Source organism: Crocodylus porosus, unplaced genomic scaffold (assembly GCF_001723895.1).
Source record: "Crocodylus porosus isolate Cpor-Errol unplaced genomic scaffold, CroPor_comp1, whole genome shotgun sequence".
NCBI lineage: Eukaryota > Metazoa > Chordata > Crocodylia > Crocodylidae > Crocodylus > Crocodylus porosus.
In genome coordinates, this window is record NW_017728918.1 from 82,940,059 (window position 1) to 82,963,432 (window position 23,374).

At 43.1% G+C, this 23,374-nt stretch overlaps 1 long non-coding RNA gene across 1 annotated transcript; it reads left to right on the forward strand.

Annotated features, from left to right (window-relative positions):
* The first annotated feature begins 2,860 nt into the window (after positions 1-2,860).
* On the forward strand, positions 2,861-22,216 carry LOC109312241. The gene is made up of 3 exons (XR_002101771.1): positions 2,861-2,977; positions 17,333-17,335; positions 22,206-22,216. It is a non-coding gene; the product is annotated as an uncharacterized LOC109312241 (long non-coding RNA).
* The last annotated feature ends 1,158 nt before the right edge of the window (positions 22,217-23,374 follow it).

Here is a 23,374-nt window from a genome sequence, read left to right on the forward strand (position 1 = left end):
CAGGCTGTTAAGTTTCACCTAAATGCCCCAATATTAAGTCCCAAAGACTCCAGTTAGACAAGAACAGTTTAGTCCTTGTAAAAATAAACTGCTACCCCTGGCCAAGATTCCCTGCAATAGCAGGGAATTAATTAGGTCTCATGTCAATTAATGGGGTGGCGGGGGGTGGGGGGGAGACCAAGGTTACTATTAATCTAACCTTAGGAAATATTCCTTGTATCTGGTAATCAGCATAACCCTGTGCAAGCAACACTATCCAGGCATCTGAAAAAAAGTGTGTTTTCTTTACTGTCTCCTACTACTGGCCAAACCTATTCACTTTCCTGTCTTCAGCTGTGGCAATCCCCAAAGATTTGTAGAAAAGTGATGGGGGGGGGGGGGGGGAATAAGTCTGAATCGTGTCCCAACCAATGTGCATCAAGGAAAGAATAATCCTTCTTGAACTCAGCAGGTGACGAGCTGAGGCTCCAAAGCACAACCCTGGATTATCATTATAATCCTCATGCAAAGCACAATGAGATCAACACCAGTCATCCTGTTCTTCTCAAACCCACAAAGGAACAGCATGAACATGGGAGTCACATCCTCAAAGCTCCGAAGGAACCATTACTATACAGACAGCTCATCTTCCACAAACTTCTCCCCGCCAGAAACTGGATTATAGCATAGTTTTATAAAAGGTATGTAAACTGGTGTTAAAGATATATAATCAAATGATAGCAAATTGACCTCCTCCCTTTGTCACCACTGAAAATAACTTAGCTGCAGTTCTACCAATTAAGTATAGGAAAGAGTTGTAATTCTATTTATTAACAATGGGGATTGCATGTTGGCTACATAGAACAAAGGATTCCAAGTTTGTCTGGGTTTTTTTTTCAAGAAAAATATATCAAAACTAAGTTACCTTATCAAGTTCTCTTTTACAAATGTGACTTACTGAGCTGCGTAATTATCAGCAAGGATGAAGTAGTGCCACTGCCTTCTTTCTCCCACCAGTCTAATAGTTAAAGGACAGATCTAGGACAGGCCACATCCAAATTTAAATGCACTCTCCAATTCACCAGGTATTGTAGATAATATGTAGATTATTTAGTGATAGGCTGTTCTTAGTCTCACTGGCTTGTGATGGCCAGAACCAAAAAAAATTAATAAGCAATAAATATGTGCTTCTTGGAGGTATTTAGAACTTTTGTCTAACATGAAGCTTGTAACCCGCAAATGTAACTTGTAATGGTTTGTGGAATTGACTAGGCCTCAAAGACAAAGCTATAGCTGTGAAATTAGCTGACCTAATAATTCTCTCTTGCTCAGAATTTAGCCTTGATGATGAAAAAACTGGATTCAACTGCCTACATTTCAAGAAAGAACATCTCAAAAAAGCATAGTCAGAGAGTTCTGAAGGGGGTGGATTTAGGCAGGATAATGTTAATTTCAAACCTGAAGATTCTGTTTTGCAATTTGCTTAGTGGATAAACCCAAGCTTGGGCAGTAACTTATTATAATAATTTCTAACACCTTTTAACCCCATAGGACAACAGCTATAAAGCAATATTATGAATGGCTACATAACTAAAATTAGCATAATTAGAATATAAAAGAACACACACGTCATAGTAACCCTCAGGAAGAATAGAACAGAAGGGTCATTGCTGTCCCATACCCTCACAGATCTCTCTTACTCCCTGTGAAAGCGAGAACCAGGTCCTGACTGAGGGGCTTCCACCGGTTCTCCTTCGGGCAACCCAGTTCAGAGACGTCTGACTTCTCTGATTCAACTTGATGTGCATCTTCTAACCGAGGGACTATTGATAAGTTACTAACCAAGTGGGAACTCTTGGTTAATTTCTTTATCTGTTTTATTATCACTGTTGATTTTAAAACTGTATTGTTATGTTGTTTGTTTATTAGCTTAACCTTTTATTAACTATTATATATGCAAACATTATCTTTTGTTGTCATAAGTAAAATTCATTCTTTTTTGTAAGTGAAATTTGTCATTTCCTTCCTTTCCAACATCACCTCCTCGATCCCGAACCAAAAAGCCCAGTGGCTAATTAAGTTGCAGTGCTCAGTCAGTCTGCAACTAAACTGATATACTCACAATGTCCAGCTAGCCTGTGACACTGGCCAATGGTGTTTATCTGTTCATGAAACAAATATTTATGACTCAGTGTTCCACCTCCAGATAAGTGGCATAGACAACAGGTCTATTGTTTCTCTCTGTACCTTCTTCTCTCTCTGTATATTGAAATATTACATGCAAAAAGAGAACATCTTTAACAAAGAATTAAAACATCCAATCTCAAATTGCCCTATATTTCTATATGTAACTCAAAAGAATTTGTAACTACAGCTGACCAGTCAAATATGAACAAAGATAAGTAGCTTTACTACAAGTAATGACCATATAATCATAAGATGCAATTCGTAACACATATACACTTACTTTTCTTGGGTAATCTAAAATTTATGGACCAAACTCACTCCCTAGTAATATTTTATTGATGTTAAGCAAGATACAATATAATTAATTGGCCTTTATTATCATCACAGTGAATATTACTACTTAACATTTGCTCTATGTGGTTATTTGAAAGAAAATAAGTGACTATGGACACTGTCACAAGATGGGGTCCCCAGAGATGGCCATGATACCCCTAGGGCTCCTTTACCATGCCAATCCTGCCCAATGGAGGCCCTCTCTCACCTTCCATGTCTTGTTGTACTATAATAAATAGGGAGGCTGCCCTCTAGTTTGTATTTTTGGGCACAGTCCTGATGGACCCCACTGAACTATGTGGGTTCTCAGTCCCTTTTGGGTTCTGCTTGAAAATGGATGCCTTGTTTTACACCCTCAGCTTTATAGGCTAGATGCATGGCTCCAAATCACCCCTTTACCATGCCCCAAGCCTCACAGATGTTATACCGATGTTGTCTCCTTGAGTTGAGGCCTCAGCTTAGTCCAGCCTCTGTAACTGTGCCCTCTGGCACCTGGGTCTCCTCTCCCCAAATACCATACCCACAGTGGCATTAGGGTTCCCACACGGTAGTGGGCCCCCCATAAGTCCCCTTCCTTCTCCAATAGCCTCAACCTGATCCACCAGTGTTATAAGACAGCAACCAAAATATGAGCTCCTGGGCTATAACAAACATAACACAAAAAGTTCAGGGTTTGCTCTGCCCCTTTAAAAGAGTGAAACTTCTTCCCTGGCACTAAATGCCTAGTAGGCAAGGGTACCTGATGAGCTCCTGGATCCCCATTAGCCCTAATTGTAGCATATAGAGCAGCTGCAGCATCTGGACAATTACCCCCTGGAGGCTCCTTCCCCTTTGGCTGCTGGCAGAGAACTGACTCTCTAGTCCCAGCCCTGGGGTTTATGTGTGCCCAGGGCCCTGCCTCTTCCAGTCAGCTGACTGGCTGCAGGTGCAGGCTAATTCCCTCCTTAGGCCTGCTGCCACAGTAACCTGAACCTGTGGGGTTCCTGCTTGACTGCTAGGTCCATTTCTCTAGGCAGTTTCTGCCCTTAACGGAGCAGGCACCTGAGTGCCCTGTGACACACAAATCCTAATCCAACTTAGAATCAACAGGTATGTTTCTTTTGCCTCATCTGGATCAGGATCAGGTCCTGTGCAATCAGAGTTGTTTCCAGCTACTGTTTTATTACTATGCCTTTTCACGACTGTAGTTATTCCATGGCCATATATCTGCCCTGTGAAACTAAGTGCCATTTCAAAATTGATAAATAAAAATGGTAAACGGTAGCTTTTTGTGTGTCTTGCACAATCCAGAAAATAATGAGATAATAGGCTCTTAAGGAAATAAAAAGAAAAGCCTTTTACAGTTACTTTCTCTGAAGTACTGGGAATAGAAAAATGAGAAAAGCATCTAGAGTATACGAGCCAGCTCGTCTAAAAAGAGAATGCTAATGTTCTAAATTTGCATACAACATTGCCTGTGAAATAAACGTAGATGAGTAAAACAAGGATTTATACCATGTCTTTCATTCTTGGCTCCAACTTGGCACTATAGAATTCAGATCAGTTATAAAATATTTTACCTTCTTTTTCTCCCTCTTTCCATGTTTTACCTAACTGTTCTTTGTGAATGTTTCTGTAAGTATTATGCAGAGAGAAGAATAAATGTGTTTTGAACTGATAAAGGTTATGCAGTGTTGTGTATTTGCAAGACAGGACTTCTGTGATATGTTTTAATACAAATCTTATCATTATAATGTCAGTAGTGCCCTGCTGATTTGACATATGATTGTAATGTTCAATATGGAACCATAGCAAGCTGCTCAGTAAGGATTCAAACTCTAAGCAAAGGCAGAAAAAAAGGATCCTATATGTTTTTGGATAAACAAAATTGCTGCTTAGGAGGTTCTAGTTTTTTTAAAAAGGGGACCAGAAATTTCATTTAAATATTGTCAGGCAAAGTGCAACAACAACCAAAAAAATAGCATATTGTCATTTACATAATTCATGTTGAAAATAAAGTGGATTTTCTTCCCGACTAATACATTATTTCCTATGTCTTATTTTGGATGAGTCTTCTTTTTTTTGCAAAAATTGTGTTAGAGACAGAATCATATCTACTATATTTATCACCGGGGAGAGGAGGTTGGGGGGCGGGGGGGTGGAATCATTCGCCTAACAAAAAATCCAGGGGAGGAGATTGCTTTCTAGTTTTTAAATGACCCTGAAATATTTCCATGAATGGGGCCAGATTAAGATGAAACGAAGGCTTAGCATCTAGGAGAAGAAGAAAAAAGAAAGGGAGATCATTGTTTTGAATTAATTTAGAGAAATCAATCAAAACAATTGTTCTGCTGCTGGGAAGACAGTATTTTTAGATTTGTCATTTAAATGCCTGTTCTCATTTTAACATCATTTCTAACCATATGAAGCAACCATATTGTAGAACTGAGCATCTTTATGTGTAGTTTTTATTAAATTCTCCTGAGCGCTTTAAGTTTGCTAAGGCTTTTGACAACTGTTTTACAGCACACTTCCCAAATTGTTTGGTATTGGCAATAGATTTGGAAAACTTTCACCAGTTTGAACACAGCATATTTCAACAGTACATGACATTTAATTTGCAATCTATTTGAAAAGAATTGGTGAATACAGTTTTCAGCACACAGGTGATTAAAAGAATAAGAACCACAATGAATGGGCTCCCCATTGCTTCTTTGCAGAGATTGTCAAAGTCTACTTCAGTGGACCCCAAATAGGATTGCAGGCCCATTAATGCTGTTTTGAGCTCATTGGTTAACTAGAGGACTTAAATTCCAGCGTTCTCAATTTAATACACTTCACAAGTTCATAACATAGAGAAATAGACTGAAAACATTTCTCAGTACATTATTTTTTAAAAACCCTTTTCATCTACTCAAATGCTCCCTAAAACAAGTAAGTACAAACCAATTAAAATTGCATAGGCACACACATAAATGGAAGTCCCTCCCCCTTTACTGAGAAAATTATTTTAAATATTTATACAATAAACAGTGAACACTAAAAACAATGGAACCATCAAGATTTGTGCCTAGCCATGCATGTTTTATAGATAGATACATATTTCTCTAGGGTAGATTAATTTAAAATTAATTTGCAATCCAGATTTCCTCACAGGAATCACATTGTTCTTCAGATATAATATAAACAAGGAGATATACCCGAACAGCTTACTCAGTATTATGCCACAGGGAAGGAATTTCTCTCCCAGCATGTAACACTTCTTCTCTGACTTACCATATGCCTTCTTCAGCTTATTCCATTTTTTCACCTCCTCTAGCATAAACCTTTTACTCTATTGACAGCCTTTCAAATTATTCACACTTTAGCTATTGTACACATGTAAACAGAAACCTCTCTTACTTTTATTGCAGATTTTTCAGTAAATTTAGGAAGCTGTCATCAGAATCGGGTTCAGGGTAGCTGGATTACCTATAAATAGTTTGTAGAAAATGGATACCTTCAAAACCCGAAATTTCACCCAAGTTGAAATAATTATACTCTGCATGGAAAGTTTCTCTTAATTCCGCATGTCTTTCTGTAAGGTCTTTAAAGCTGCCACACTCAGTAATGTCCTTAAAGTTGTCTTACATTCTCTTATACTTCAAACAAATTGCAGTGTGAAATCTCTCCTGTGTATCACCAGTGGTCATCAAAAGACAATAAAAAGAAAGAAATCCTCTGCACTGGAAGTTTAGTGATTAGAATAAAGCTACTATGAGTGGTATCCTAACTCCATTAAAGTAAATGTGAGTTTGTCTCTAAATCTAATGATGCCAAGATTTCAAACATTGTCTGACAAAACCCCTCCCAAGTTCCATGGGTATTTTTTTGAAGGCCAGGTTAGTGGGAAAGAATATGCCAAGTGCTGGTTCTGTGGCTTGGTATCATTCGTTAAAAGCAGGCATGAAAGTCCTGGGATTCTTCTAAATAGAACTGGCCTTGAGATGGTTTAAAAATAAAATTCAATTTTTATTTGTGGTTAGTTCAAAATAGTTTTGTTTCTTGAATGATCATTTTAACATAAATTTGCCTTGCATAATTTACTGCCTCATAGGAGATATATAATTTAGACCTCCTTTCTCTTTTGGGATGGATTACCAAGTGGACAACTGTTCCCATGATGCATCATTCATCATTCTCTGTGATAGCTGTATGATGTTCATAGGAGATACTGTTCAGCCAAGGAATCTGGCTCCTAGCAGAACCAACAGTGATCCCCATGAGGAAGCATACCACAATAGGGATATGAATCTCACATCTTTCCTGGACCATCACAGCTACAACCTCATTTTAATACTACCTAATGTCAGATGCAAGATATTGAACTGGATGGGCTTTCCCATGTTTATTCACTTTGGCAAGAGTATCTAAACACAGTGCATAGATATTAATAGATGTAGGACAATGAAAGATAGAAAAATGTTATATTGGAGATATATCCATTAGGAATGTTTAGCCTCTCTTTCATGGTTCATCAATGGCAGAGGTCCTTAAAAATGAGTATCAGAGTAATTACTATGAAGTGTTTGAAACAAAAATTACTGCCAATGGAGGACTGTATAGCCATGAAAATAAAAAAAGGGGGTGTGTGTGTGTGTACCGTGTATGATTGACAAAGCAGAAAAATCAAGCATAAGGAAATTACTTGCTTATGCAGGATGACACTGAATAATTCCAATGGGATGTGAGCTTCATGCCAGTTACAGAGTCCTTTGCCAATTCAAATGAAGACAAAATACTCGATATAGTTCCATCAGCTCTGCAGAAGAAATGTCGGTCTTCCAATAGCCATGAGATAAAACAGATAAAACAAGCCAATGTTACCTCCTTGCACAAAATCTGAATCGAAACAAATCTTTTTCAACATTCACATAAATGAATATAAATTTTCTCCATATTTATCAGCCTCCAGAGCTTTCTGATTTTGGTTTATTTTAGACAACCGCTGAAGAAAAGGGTGATGTTCTTCTAGAAGTGACAGCATCCAAGTAAGAGGGTTGAGAAACTGATTAGCCTTCCATTCTACTAGGAAAAATTTCCATCGTGTAAAATTATTATTCATTTATATTTATCAGATAGTGACTGATTATGTACAGGTAAATACATACTTTCAAAATGAAATTAAATGAGTACATTATATGAATGGTTGTAAATGCAAGGCATTGATATGCAAGTAATCTACACACTGATCTCAGATTTGACATGTATAGTAATAGAAAGAAAAAGATAAAAATGTTTAATTGCATATTTCTTAGGTTCTTTTGGATATATCCTTTTTCTCATACATATAATTATTTATTTGCATTAATATTCAACAATATATTAAAAACTACTTTATATATATGTACATACACACACACTTTATTTATATATATATATAAAATGTACTATATGTATATTACACACACACCTCCAAGTGCACATACCCCACCACACCTTATATTTTACATAATAATGATTCCCCAAAACCTTTTCTAAATTAAAAAACAGAGATATCAGAATAAAGACTATTGTTTATTTTTTTAAAATGCACAACAACCAAACAGCGCTATTTTTTTTTTTTACTTTCTCTCCCAAAGCAAAGGCAAAATAATCCTCTTCTCTATATATGATTTAAAAAAAACTTAAACAACATTTACGGCTAAATATTTTTTCTTATTGAATATAACTGATTTTTAAATTAAAATGTAGACTTTAAATTATCTTTCTCAAGTTAATGCTATCCTGTAGAAAGAAACTATCAGCTAATTAAAGAGAAAACAAGAATAGATTAAAGCCCCCCAAGCATATGTTAAAACATGAATACTGTTTTAAAACAATAAAATACTGTTTTTAAGCTACCAAAAATGCTACTTCTTTAAATCCTAGATTGTCACTCAGTTATGTGTTAATGCATCTTGAGGAATTACATTTTATCACTCAATGTTTACAATTTCTTTTCTTACAATTTTAAATACCATGCATCATGGAAATTACTGTTGTAAAAGTAGTAAGTGGACATTAGTAGTAATACATGGTCATCTTGCAGTAATGCATTATGTAAATGAGTACATTCTTTTCTTAAATATTGAAATCAAGTAGCATTTCAATTATGCTTTAATCATGGGGTCTGGTTAATGATATCCTTTATAGTGTTAATGCTGAAAAGTACAATATTACTATAGCTACAAAATACGCTTTACATTTTACTTATAAACAAATGACTTTTTATTAACTTATAAAGTTTTCATACATTAAACAACCAACATGACTGCTTACAGTGAGACATGAATGTTTGCAGTAGCTACAAAAATCAGGCTTACTCACTGGAGAAAATAAGTTAAAATAAATAACAAGAGCAAGGCTATACTAACACTTGTGTAATTTTAGCATAAAGGATGTTTCCAAGAATATCAAATCAGCAAAATATTTACTCACACCTTCACAGAAAGAAACAAACATTAGCATGAAAAAAATGCTACCTTAATCAGTTGTAAAATATATGAAAAACAAGCAAACAAATACTGCCCGCAGCACTTTTAATTGCCAAAGGGAAGACATGCTAGCAATTTCATGAGACCTACATTGAACTTTCATATTGACAGTGATTTATCACATTTATGGGTGGCTGTAGGACAGATAGACGGATAGCTTTTAAATGACTAAAACTACTTGATTATTTTTAAAAATTTCAAGAAAAGTTCTATAAAAGAAAAAATTAATTTTACCATTTTTTCAGCCAGCTCTACTACCAACCTTTCTTTAAAGTTCACAGCCCCCTCCCCACCAAACAAGTCAAACCTACCAATGCTGTATCAGTACAGACAGGCATTGTAATCAGATGCTTCAGGAGGCATAGCAATGCCAATAAGTTTGGTGTATCCATGACAAGAAAGAAACTGAAGCACTGCCGTGAATATTGCTATTTTTATTTAGTATGACAGTGGTTCCTAAAAGACCCGGTCATGTGTCAAAGTTCTTACACAATAGGCACTGTATGACATGTATGTGCCAGCTAGGATTAGATGACCTTGTGAGGTCCCTTTCAGCTCTGGTTTCCTATGATCCTATATCTGAATGCCTTCTTAGCTTTGCCTCACCCTAAACTTCATGTGCATCCAGAAACAACATCTAGGCAGATGGATAAAACAAAAACTTGTTGGAAAAAATGGTTATTTTTCCCCCTATGGAAAAATAATTGAAACTGCACTTGAAAATAAAAACTGTTTTTCTTCAATTTTTCCCATATGCAAATTGAAACCCCATGTGTGCATCTACATGTGGAATTAATGTACAGTAAGGTTACTACACAGTAAAATAAGGTGAAGTAAGATGTGACTACACATGTGCCCTGTTTGAAGTAGATTTGCAGCTCAGTCCAGGACTGTTCCTACTCTGCCCTGTCCCCCTGCAGCAGCCAGGGGAGCTCCAGGCTTTCCCAGGTGCCAGCCCAGGGGACTGGTAGGGGGCACAGGGGTCAGTCCTGATGTGCACAGGGCCAGGAAAGCTGATCAGTAGTGTGTGAACACAATGTATAGACATTAACAGATATGGGACAATGCAAGATAGAAAAATGTTACATTGGATATCTAGCCATTAGGTAGGTTTAGCCTCTCTTTCATGGTTCATCATTGGCTGATGTCCTTAAAAATGAGTATCAGAGTAAGAACTAGGAAGTGTTTGAAACATAAGTTACTGCAAATGGAGGACTGCATAGACAAGAACAGAAAAAAAGGAAAGTTGTGCTGGCTGCAGGGGCATCTGTCTTCTGGCCCCATGCACATTGGGACCCAGTGTGCACAATACCAGGAGACAGCTGCCCCTGCAGCTCCCCCTGCATTGTGACCTAGCCAGGTAGTAGTAGCCTGCTGCTGTCTGGGCTCACTGGGAGCAAAATTACTGCCAGTTATCTGCATACACATTACTGAACTTTAATTGCCTGTATGTGCTGGTACTAAGCAAATGGCACATTAGATTAATTTATTGTACAGTAGGTCCAATGCACATGTAGACAGTGACACCTTACTGTGAATTAGACTAATCTAACACTCAGTAAAGCATCATGTGTTGACACTGCACAGAAAAGCATCTCATGTAGACATGCCCTGTAACTATTAGCCCTAACTAAAAGAAGCAAAAGTAAGTCCACCCCCACCTCAGTTAATTTGGCAAGCCTGCTGAGATGCCAGATTGAAATAAAGTTTTGTCTCCTTATGCTGTCATTCTAGTCAGTAAGCTAAGCTTTCCATTTGGACTACCCATGCAACACTGCCCCCTCTCTAAGAGATGAGATGGCAAAAAAGTCATGCATGCTCATGGCCATGGGGCATCATAGAAAATATAACACAATTGGAGAGAACAATGATAGGACATGAAGAAACCAAACTATGGCCAATTCTACATGAGACGCTTACTGCGCAGTAGCTCATTAGTACTGTATTGCACTGTCGAGGAGCATGAACCATGACACAATGCTACTGCACCATAGTGTCAAACTACTGTGCAGTCAGCATTACCTGGAAGCCATGAAGGGATGCTACTGTGCAGTAATGCCAATTACTGTGCAGTCATTTAGTACTTGATTATGCAGTACTAAATGACTGTGCAGTTAGAACTATGCAAGCAATGTCTCATGTAGATGTTGCCTGTAACTACTAAAAAGTACTGTAACAACAGACTAAATATAAATACATCAGCTTAAAATACAAATGTAACTTTTTAGCCAAAATATTTTTTTTCTTTTCAGGCACTGTATTCTGTAGGGAGGGAGTGGGCTGTTTTGTTTTGTTTTCCATGTCAGAATACAGAAATTCAAGAGAAAGTGTCCTCTGGGTCACAAAAGAATATTTTCATGAGTATAGGGCATGAATATAAGACTGGAAAATGAAAGAAGGTGGGGAGAAAGCAGGATTAGTCAGAGAAGAAATGATAGCAGTCATGCATCTTGATGATGAGAGGCTGAACTCGAGGCTCAAGATGAGACAGGGGGAAAAAATCAGTGGTAGATACTAAAGATTTGTATATCTTTATTCTAAGTATGTGTGAGGGACTCGCGGCTTTAGAGAGAAAGAATATTAGAAATAATAAAGAAAAGTGTTCTACAATGACTACTGCATATGAGAACGTTCTAGCAACACAAATCCCCAAAATACTTTCTTATTAAAATAAGTATTTGGGGAAGATGATAAAACCAAATATAGATACTGATATTTGGAAAAGTCATTTGTATTCATAAAATTAACCAACTCATTTAGTTCTAAAAAACTGTCTGTGATGCCTGAATTTTCAGAGAGAAAATCTCATCTGAATTGCTTGCTATTAGTATAGCATGTTAAGAAACCATTTTCTAATTCAAGTGAATGTTAGTATCCAAATAGAGGGGTACAGGAATTTGTCCTTGAACTATTTTTGAACTAGGGTCTCTACTGTGTATATGTACACTTTTGCATCCTACTCTGACCCCCAAAATATCTGTTGTGGGTAAACGCCCATAGAATTGTATGTAGTACATATGTAATGACCATACCAAATACAAAGAAGGTGGTGTGACATGACCCGACCTGGGTCTGCCTCTGGGATACACTCCCAAGTAGCTTTCACACCTGTGGGGTGCCTTTCTGCCCCAAAACTCTCTCTGATCTATTGTTTGACCACTGAGAACTAGTTGAAATGTGCCAGAGGCCAACTCTTTGGCCTGTAGTGCCTCAGTCCTATCTATTCCCCTCTGGTCTTGCTAGCCAAAGTGAGAAAATTTTGCAGCTAGAAGGGCCATGTCCATATCTGGTCATGTGCTCAGAAAGGTGGATCCCCCTTTCTGTAGAATGAACAAGCCTGCATGGTCAAATACCCTAGAATCACAAGTATCACTGAAAAGTGGTTTGTAAAAAGACAGCAAAAAGGATTGATTATAATAAACAAGAACAAGCATAAGAAATCAGTAACAATATGTTGAGAGACTAAGATATGACAATAGACTCATAAAAGAAGATATCAGAGCAATAACCTGTTTTTAAATGCATTTTAAAAGTTTAAATTCAAGAATGCAGTGTCCACCCAGATCACCAGCTGACAGGACTCTAGCTTTTCTCCTTTCCCTTCACTCAGGAAAACCTGAATACCAAGCCATGCTCTTGAGTACAGTTCCTTATCTGGCTGTTCACATGCATCACCTCATAGAGACTTTGGGGGGCAAACACTATACCTATAACTTTATGCCCACCCCCTCCCTATGGTATGTTTTCCAAAGCAGAAATCTTTGCTGATCGAATGGGCTAGGGACAAACATTACACATAAATCAGTTTAAGTGATCAGAAACTGGTTTAAACCTGTAACAGAACAGATATTCAGTGCACATAAACCAGTTTGAAAATGGCTGAAGCTGGTTTCACATAAACGTGGTTGAATGTAGGATCATTCAATGTAGAATGGCAGCTCTGCCAAAATGGTGCCCAGGACTGCCTGATGAGGGCCATCCTGGCTGCAGCAGGGAAAACCTCCATGAACTGCACCATCCTGGGCTGCAAGAGACAGATGCGCCCCAACTTCGTGATCACCAACAAAGAGGCCAAGAAGATCGTGATCGTGAATGTGACCATCCCCTTAGAGAACTGGCACCAGGCCTTCACCAATGCCCAGGCTCACAAGCAGGAGAAGTACACCCTGCTGGTCAACATCCTAAGGAGTCACAGCTACAACGTGATGGTCAACATGCTCATCGTGGGAATGCTCAGAGTCTGGGACCCCAGCAAAGAGAGCATCCTTCATGCCTGCCACATCTCCTGCCACTATGCCAAGCTGATGTGCTGCCTCATGGTGTCCAACATGATCTGCTGGTCCCACAACTTCTACATGGAGCACATCATGGGCCAATGCTAGTACTTCAACCCCACCAGACTGACTGTCACCAGAACAGACCCAGAGGGGATCGCCTGAACCCCCCTCTGCACATGATGGTTTTCACTTTGGGAGGACTTTTCAGCAACAGACCACCCCACTCCACCCAAAGAGGACCCCCACAATGAGTCTTCATATAGACTGAGACACTTTCTTCGACCTTCTTCCTCCACCATTGTGGACCATTGTACAGGTCTGTGTGGATCTATCTTCTTTCTCTCTCAGTGTTGCAACCCCCCTCCCTTCCGTTCCCCCACTCCCCTCCTCCCCACTGCCAGGCTTAATTAGCTAACACTGTATTTCCTGTAACCTAGTTGCATTCCTCTCCTCACTCCCATTCCTCTAATGTTAGCCTCTTGCTCAGGCGATTTGTATTTCCCTACTGGCTTTTGTCATCTTTTTGGATTCACAATGCTAAACATCTACTAATAAAATTCAATCTGTTCAGACTTAACTGATTTGGGTCAAACTGGTTTATGTAATGTCTGTCCCAGACCCCTTGCTGCTTTAAGTTAAATCAGAATCCCGCACCATCCTGGCATGCTCTCTGAGCTGGGCAGGGCTTTTTCTCCACAGCAGGCCTGGCCCCTCCCCTCTGTTTCCTGGTTGAGATTTGCAGCTCCAGAAGGCATTTGCAGGCACGGCAGGGTCTGCTGGCTTCCTCATGCCCTACCCCCCTCACTGCTCAAGCAGGAAATCCCCCTCCCTCTATTTCTCCCTCCCATCTCCTACAGCATGGACCCCAGCCCCAAGGACCGTAGGCATGTTGTATGCTAGCTAATGCCGAGAGGCGTCTGTGTGTGTGCTTCTCTCCAGTTCCACTGGGACAGCCAAGGAGACAGAACAGGGCTTTTGGAGTTAATCAGAAGACCAGCTGGTAAGCTGGTTAAGAAGTTTGAACTAATGGAGAGAGGCAGTTGTTTTGCTAATTGGATGATAAAAACTCTTATCAGCTCCCAGCTGGCTTGCTTGCTTGTCAGTTTGCTGCAGACAGTATGACAAAACATTTAGAGAGACTGAAAAGCTCCATATTATCAACAGATGCATGCACTGTACACCCCCCACCCTTTGCCTCAAAATGCTAGCCCAGGGCTCCCCTTTCCGCTCCCCCCAGGTTCTCCATTGCTCAGCATAATTTAGTCCCTACCCCAGGTGCTGGAAGAGCATGCTACTCTTCTGTAAGGAAGGCATATTTCTCAAAAATCTGGGAGAAGATAAATCCATTCAAGAGTTACTTTGGGCCTTTTTGCTAGGAAAAGCAAAGTTTCATTTATTCTTTATGCACTTCTAAGCCAAAAAATAAAACCAAATGACTAACCAAAGATGTATCTGTTGTACAGAAAGGAATGAGAGAAGGAAACCACATTAATTTAATGCAAGCAAACAAAAGAGAAATTGGCACAATCTTCCAATGGCTTAATATGACTGCATTTTTTTTAGTATTGTGATGAATATTTAAAGACTGTAATTGAATTGTGGAAGATAGCAAATCCTAAGCAAGTTAGGTCCATTACTGAGAGATGTAATTATTTTTGCACAAAACATCTAAAAATCTAAAAGTTATTTTTCAAAATATCCTGGGGGGGATTATTATTTCCCAGAGAAAATTAGAAACAGAAAGTATTTATTTTTTGTTTTCAAAGTCAAAACCAAAACTTTTTAATTGAAAATGATTCAGGTTTTTATTGTTGTTGTTCTTGAAAATGAAGAAAAAAGATCTGCAAAATATTATTTACTAGTTTAAAAGGCTATTTAATATTATGGATTTAGACCTTAGATGAAAGTGGAAATCAGCTCTAGGTTTTATTTGAGATAATGGGATGTGAAAGGCACTCACTGCAAAAACAGTCCTTTGAATTATGAATTAGTTAGTGCAGAGCACACGGAGATAGCTACAACTTTTGTGAATCAAATTCAACCAGCATGTCAATATATCCTTAAAGTGAGTAAAGTGTTTTATAAATATAGACTATAGCACACTATTAAAAATAGAGTAATTCACGAAGTCCAAACTACAATGGTGTCCTTGTACAAATATCACTGCAGGATTTCAGCAGTAGTTAGTAAATTCATACTTGATTCTGTTGTGCTAGCCAGCACCTGTATATGTGAGAGAAAGGAATATACAATGAAGTATATTCAAAACAACCCTGAAGCATCCACTCTCATTTCCTGGAAAGAGCTCCTCATCAAGCAAACCAGAATTTGGTCATTAAACAGCCAATAACTGCCTCTCTTCTTCCTGAAAAAAACAAAAAACAATCTACATAAGTTTTATGTTTGACGTAGAGCCATATCTTTGCTAGGCTGAAACTATTGGTATATACAAAGTCAGCTGGGCCAGAAACATTGTTCATGGGACACCCCATTGCAGGGTTGCTCAAATGCCAACCAGACCCAACCTGCAGAGTCATGTCATCTGGCTCACTGGATTACTCAAGATCTGAAAGTTAGTGTTCTCTCTAAGCTGTTCAGTGTGTGTGGCCATACAGGCATGGCTGGCAGCATAGCATAAGCCAAAATCACTTCAACTTTAACCCATGAAGGGTAAAGGTTAGGATTCTCTTTTATCACTACAGGAATACCCAAGATTTTAACAGCTGCTGCTTGCTCTTGAGCAGCGCCTCTGCCCTGTTTAAAGCTGTTGAGAAGTATACTTATGTATTGCTTTCCCAATGTAAACTGTTATATATTATAGACATAGGCTGCATCTATGTGAGACGTTACTGTGCAGTTGCGACTGAGCATTTATTTAGTACTTGTATAAACAAATACTAAATAAATATGCAGTAATCCAAGAAAAGACCCCAGGGCCACATTCAACCCTTCTTTAAGGAATTGTAACTCCATTGCTTTAATGACACTGACAATGGCAGTTATGTGACAAGAAACTGCCCTTCGGGCAAGTATAGTGAAATAGGATTCTGCCCTAAGTGTTTACTCAGGGCTAGATTCTATTCCCCCTATTAGGCATAAAAATGGATTTAAGCACATAACTGCAGGGGTATCTACATGTACAAGTAATGCACATGAATAAACTCTGTGGTTTGTTGCTCTGGAGTTTACTGTTCCTGAGCATGCCATTTGAACATGTGCCCAGGAGTGCAGCACATCAAGCCAAATCAGAGCAGCCCTGGCTGGGAGGGGGTCCAGGGATCAGCCTACCACCCTGGAGCTGCACCTTCATCCCGCCCCCCCCCAGCTCAACATGCTACAGAGGGGCTGGCTGGGACACCAGAGTGCTTCAATGTGGGGTTAGTCAGCAGGCAGCCCTTGCACTGAAGCACCCTCATGTCCCAGCCAGCTGCATCAGCAATCTACACATGCATTGCTTGCTGTGGAGTAAAGGACCCTATAGTTAAATTAATATGCTCCAGCCAAATAGGGGTACACATGTAGACACAAGACATTTACTGCAGAACTAATTCATTTATTGCTCAGTAAAGGTGTCTTGTAGACATGCCCTGTAATTCTATTCCCCTCTGCTCTAGTCCCTGAAAAACTGTTAACTGAATAGGTGGACTCGTTCTCATCCTTGATACTTTTTTGTGACTCAGTCTTAACAGTACAATGACACTTGTTACAACAGTAGATGGATTGATGGATACTCAGGCCTTGAGAAGAGCAGAATAGAATTGTACGTGGACAACTTGTGCGGGAGCCGGCAGGCCAGAGAGCTGTGAGGCTGGCTGGGCAGCTCCCTTCCCAAGAGCTCCTCGGGCGCTGAGCCAAAAGTGGAAGCAATCACTTACCGCCCACAGGTGCACGGCAGCGGCGCCCAGCTCAAAGGCCGTGCCGGAGCCGGAAGCAGGGACGGAAGGGCCGCAGCAGGCAGCAGAGGCCAGCGAGGACGTGGAGGGGCAGATGCACACCGCCGGAAGCCGGACGCGCACGTTCTGGGGGCAGCGGCAGAGAACCGCAGACGGTCCCGCGACGGAGGCGGTGACCCAGAGAGGGGGTGGAGCGACTGCGACACACGGGAGTGACAGGCACCGCGAAAAGTGCAGACAGGCAAGCCCAGCCGGGTCGCAAAGGGTGGCTGGGTGGCCAGCGAAGTCCCTGGGGCCGGGGCCATGAGGCACACTCAGCAGGACGTACTGAAGACATCCACGGAGCAAGGCTCCTGAGAAGTAGCACAGGCCCTGCTTGAGGAGGGGCAGGACTCAAAACAACCGCTTAAGGCGGCAGCATTTTTTTTTGGTCCCCCTCCACTAAGATCCGCGAGGTTCTTGTGGACCCACACATGAGGAGGGGGGCAGGGAAGGAACCCCTGCTGCGGAGGCTCGGGTGAGGGTGTAGGGCTGGAGGAGCCCTCACTAGATCACCGAGGGATATGCGGTCTCACTTCTGGACATGCACACGCCAGACAGTCCATCTGAACCAGAGGATTATCATCAAAGCCATGGCAGGTGAGTTCGAGGTGTGTAACGCGGAAAGTGGGAGTTGGACATACCAGCGGAGACCCAGCAGACAAGCAGGGACACGTTAGCAGAGACAGAGGCTCGTCTTTGCTACATTGGTGCATTGGCTGGGAAGGCTGAAAGCATTTATTTTTCTAAGCTTTTCGGCAGTGGCCTCTGTAGCAGCAACAGGGAGTGGTAATGGAGCACCAGGCGAACCTTTCTGGGACAGAGACACTGCAGCAGGTGATGAGTCTGCTAGTGCAAGTGCTGCAGTAGCAGCAACAACAAGCCATGCGGCAGACTACGATACAGGAACATTTTTTGCAACAACAGATGTGGGCCCCGAAGGGCGCAGGGGAATCCCGGATGCCCAAGATGACACTGGAGGATGATCCGGAGGCCTTTTTAGAAATATTCGAGACGGTGGCCTTGGTGGCTGGCGTGGACAGAACTAAATGGGTGGGCCAATTGGGCACGCTTTTAATCTGCCAGGCACAGGCGGCATCCTGAGAGATGTCATGAGCCGATGCCTTAGATTATAATAAAGTGAAGGTGGAGATATTGCGCCGGTTGGAGATTACTCCAGAAAAGCACCGTTGGGCCTTCAGAGAGAGGAAGGCAGGTGATGTAAAATCCCTGCGGATGCTGTGGCAGTATCTGACAGATGCCCTGAACAAGTGGATCAGACCGGAATCCTCGTCTAAAGAGCGGATGTTTGACCAGATCCTCCTGGAGCAATTCATCAATGACTTGGAGGAGGATACACAGAACTGGGTAAGGTGTCATTGCCCCATGACTTCTTGTGAGGCGCTGCAGTTGGCGGACCCCTTTGAGGTAGCCCAAGGGGACCGATGACGCACCCGGAATGCAAAGGGGGCGGGTTCCTTGGCAGGATGCAGCACTGAATCCAAAGGGGGCCGGAAGGTGAGCCTCCCTAACCTAACTTGTTTTGCCTGTGGGAAGAGGGGTCATATGGCCCAGAACTGCCCGCAAGCGGGGCAGGCGGGAGCACCCACCGAGCCAGGTGTAACAGCCGTGCGAGCAGGGCACGGGGCGTCCCCAGGAATCGAGCCAATGGAGTGTGGGATTGGCAGTCGGGACAGAAGCTACATACAGCCCTTGCCCGAGGTCCAGGCCTGGCTGGAGGGGAGCCTGGTCCAGGCTGTGCGCAGTCTCTGGTTCGCCCATCTCTAATTAACTGTGAGCAAGCACCCTGGTGTTCGGGGGTAAGCATAATTTGCCTACACCGACAAAAGAGTTACGTGGACTGACGCCTGTTGACGGTTGCGGGTGCAAGGCATCCAAAGGGACCTCCCAGTAGGACTAAAGAAGGAGATGTTATACCCTATGATTTTAGGCTGAGACTGGCCGGAGATATTCGACCTGGTTGCAACACACCCAGGCATAAGCAGAGAGGGCCTACTAGGTGCCAGAGAGGGGACACCGAGAGACCTGGCACTGGAAGACCTGGCCCAAGCAGGGCAGTTCCGGGCAGCCCAGGAGGCGGATCCAGAGCTGCGTCCTTTTTGAGAGACGGAGGGCCCAGATGCCGACCCTCAGGTAAGGCCCCCTGATCGCACAGAGACGGTCCCTAGAATGGAGGTCCGTAACAGATTGTTGTATAGAATTAGGTGGGGCGGCACAGAGGGGGAGGAGGTGACCCAGCTAGTTATTCCCCGAGTTTACTGGGAACAGCTGCTGTGGCTGGCACATAAGAATCCCCTGGGGGGCACTTAGGCAAGAATAAGACGGAGGCCCGCCTGACCTGTTGGTGTTTTTGGCCACACTTGTACAAGGAGGTAGAAAGGTACTGTCGTACTTGTGAGGCGTGCCAAAGGGTAAGCACCTGTAAAGCCCCCAGGGTACCCCTGCAACCCATGCCCATAGTCTGCGAACCCTTTTCGAGGATAGCATTGGATGTGGTAGAGCCGCTCCTGCGAGGTATAGCGGGACAGCAGTACATACTGGTGCTAATAGATTACGCTACGAGGTTTCCCGATGCCATTCCCCTTAGGACGGTCACGGCGGCCAGGATCGCAGAGGAATTGATGTGATGGGTGTCCAAATTTGGGATTCCCCGGGAAATTGTCACAGACCAGGGCTCTAATTTTATGTCGGCGGTGTTGGGGGCACTGTGTAGCATGCTCCAGATCTGCCATTTCAGAACGGCAGTTTATCACCCTCAGACTAACGGACTAGTACAGCGTTTTAACGGCACGTTAAAGGGCATGATTAGGAAATGTGCACAGACGGAACCCAGGAAGTGGAGCCTAATGATTGCCCCGCTGTTATTCGCAGTGAGAGATGCCCCTCAGGCGTCCATGGGCTACTCACCTTTCGAGCTAACCTTTGGGCATCACCCACGTAGCCTGCTTGATATCATACGGGAAGGGTGGGAAGTCGGATCTAGCCCAGGAAAGCAGGCAAACGAGTACGTGCGGGATCAGAGGGAACAGCTGTGGGAGATAGCCCAGACCAATTTGGGAAAGGCCCAAGCTAGACAGAAGGAGAATTACGATGGCCTAGCCCAGGAGAGGGAACTACGCGTAGGCCAAAAGGTGCTCGTAATGTTGCCAGACTCCAATAGTAAGTTTCTAAACCAGTGGCAAGGGCCGTTCATGATCGCCAGGCAGGTGGGTCCCATGGACTATGAAGTGATACGTCCTGGGACCAAACGGGGAAGGTAGATCTATCATGTTAATTTATTAAAGGAGTGGCATGAGTCAGAAGGACTCTTACTATCCCCTGACCCCGAGAGTGAGGGGTGGGAGAGGTGCCCAGGGAGCGCTCCGAGTCAAGACAGGATACCATTAGGGGAGCAGCTCGAAAGGGAGCAACGCCAACATCTGGAGGGACTAGTTAGAGAATTTCAGGACGTTTTCTCGGATCAGCCGGGGAAAGCGTCAGGGGTAGAGCACAAGATTGTTACTAAGGGGGGCCAAATAGCATGGGAGAAGTGGCGGTGCATTCCCCGCTACAAGTGCCAGCCCATTAAAAAGGAGCTGGAACAGATGTTAAAGCAAGGGGTCATAACACCTTCCCAGAGCCCATAGCACAGCCCCCTGGTGCCCGTGGAAAAGCCCGATGGCACCCTGAGATTGCGCGTGGACTTTAGGAAACTGAACACTTTAACCCAGTTCGACGCCTTCCCGATGCCACATGTTAATGAGCTAGTGGAAAAAATCAGGCAGGCCAAGTTCATCTCAACCCTCGACCTGTCCAAAGGGTACTGGCAGATTCCAGTACGCCAGGAAGACCAGCAGAAAACAGCCTTTGGTACCCCGTGGTGTTTATTCGAATTAAAAAGAATGCCTTTTGGACTGAACAGGGCGGTGGCCACATTCCAGAGGCTGATGGATTGGGTTCTCGTGCCCCACCAGGGATACGCAGTGGCGTATATCGATGATATCGTCATCTCTACGGAAACCTGGGAACAGTACTTGCAGGCTCTACGGGCCGTCCTGTAAGAGTTGCAGCAAGTAGGTTTGACAGCCAACCCGAGGAAGTGCGCCCTAGGCCGACAGAAAACCAAATATCTGGGGTTCTTAGTGGGGCAAGGCCAAGTACGACCCTTGGTTGCTAAAATTGCAGCCATCAAAAGGTATAATCCCCCACTCACAAAGAGACAGATGTGGGCATTCCTCGGCCTGATGAGCTACTATAGACATTTTATTCCTAAATTCGCAGAGATAGCGGGACCTTTGGTGGAAACCACAAAGGGCCAACGGATGGGAAGGATCGAGTGGATGGAAGAATGCCGGAGGGCGTTCGAGGAGCTAAAGGAAGCCTTATCTCAAGAGGTAGTGCTACACACCCCCAATTTCTCTGCCCCGTTTACATTGCAGACGGATGCCTCTGCATATGCTTTGGGCGCGATGCTGTCACAGGAGGCCGATGGGGTGGAGCGGCCGGTCGCGTATGCCAGCAGGAAGCTAAATGACACCGAGAAAAGGTATTCGACTATTGAAAGAGAGTGCCTAGCCATTCGGTGGGGAGTGGGCTACTTCCGGTATTATCTGCTAGGCCGGGAGTTTAAATTAGTGACGGACCATGCCCCCTTGAGGTGGCTGCATACAGCCAAAACGGACAATGCCCGGATAATGAGATGGGCTTTGGCTCTTCAGCCTTTTCGCTTCCACCTTGCATATAACCTGGGAAAGTTAAATGTGGTGGCGGACTTTTTGTCAAGATGCCAGGAGGAGGGACAAGGAGAAATAAGGGAGAGGAGACAGGTAGGAAGAACGCCGGACAGCGTCTTGAGGGGTGGGAAGTGTGCGGGAGCCAGCAGGCCAGAGAGCTGTGAGGCTGGCTGGGCAGCTCCCTTCCCAAGAGCTCCTCGGGTGCTGAGCCAAAAGCGGAAGCAATCACTTACCGCCCACAGGTGCACGGCGGCGGCGCCTGGCTCAAAGGCCACGCTGGAGCCGGAAGCAGAGGCAGAAGGGCCGCAGCAGGCAGCGGAGGCTGGCAAGGACGCAGAGGGGTGTATGTGCACCGCCCGAAGCTGGACGCACACGTTCTGGGGGCAGCGGCAGAGAACCGCAGAGGGTCCCGCAATGGAAGTAGTGACCCAGAGAGGGGAAGGAGCGACCGCGGCACATGGGAGCTACAGGCGCCGCGAAGAGTGCAGACAGGCAAGCCCGGGCGGGTCGCAAAGGGCGGCTGGGCGGCCAGTGAAGTCCCTGGGGCCGGGGCCACGGGGCACGCTCAGCAGGACGTACTGAAGACATCCACGGAGCAAGGCTCCTGAGAAGTAGAACAGGCCCTGCTCGAGGAGGGGCAGAACTCAAAACGACCGCTTAAGGTGGCAGCATTTTTTTTTTCATCCCCCTCCGCTAAGCTCCATGAGGTTCTCGTGGACCCACGCATGAGGAGGGGGGATACGCTGTCTCACTTCCAGACATGCACGCGCCAGGCAGTCCATCTGAACCAGAGGATTATCATCAAAGTCATGGCAGGCGAGTTCTGGGCATGTAACGCGGAAAGTGGGAGTTGGTCATACCAGCAGAGACCCGGCAGACAAGCAGGGACATGTTAGCAGAGACAGAGGCTCGTCTTTGCTACACAACTACGTCCATTAAGATGTTCAATAAGTGGAACAGAATCTGTCATCATGCGTCTAGTACAACATTGCCATTACGTCAGGGTCACTAATGTAATATAAATAGTAACACAAACAACAATAAAAAGGTACCAAAAAACATTGTCCATTTCTTATCTAGAATTCCCAAAGTCAAAGCTTAGATTAGATTTTAAAACAGCTAAAGTTTATGAATAATGGCAAAAATAAATATTACAATGTTTGAATAATTAAAGTAATTGAGAATCTGCCTCAATTCTTGCTAACATTGTTTAAATGTTTATTTTACTGGCCCAACAGGGAGCTTAAATACAGTTAATTTATTCATATTTTATTTATGTAATAAAGGGGGGAAATGATGAATGTCTGTAGCAATGTTCTATTTTTGTCTACAGTAAATTTTTGTATATGACAAATAATGCTTGCAGATAGTCTTTCTCCACATTGGACAGTGTATTCCAAAGATTAATAGCTTGTCATGGAAAGCTCCAATTGATAACA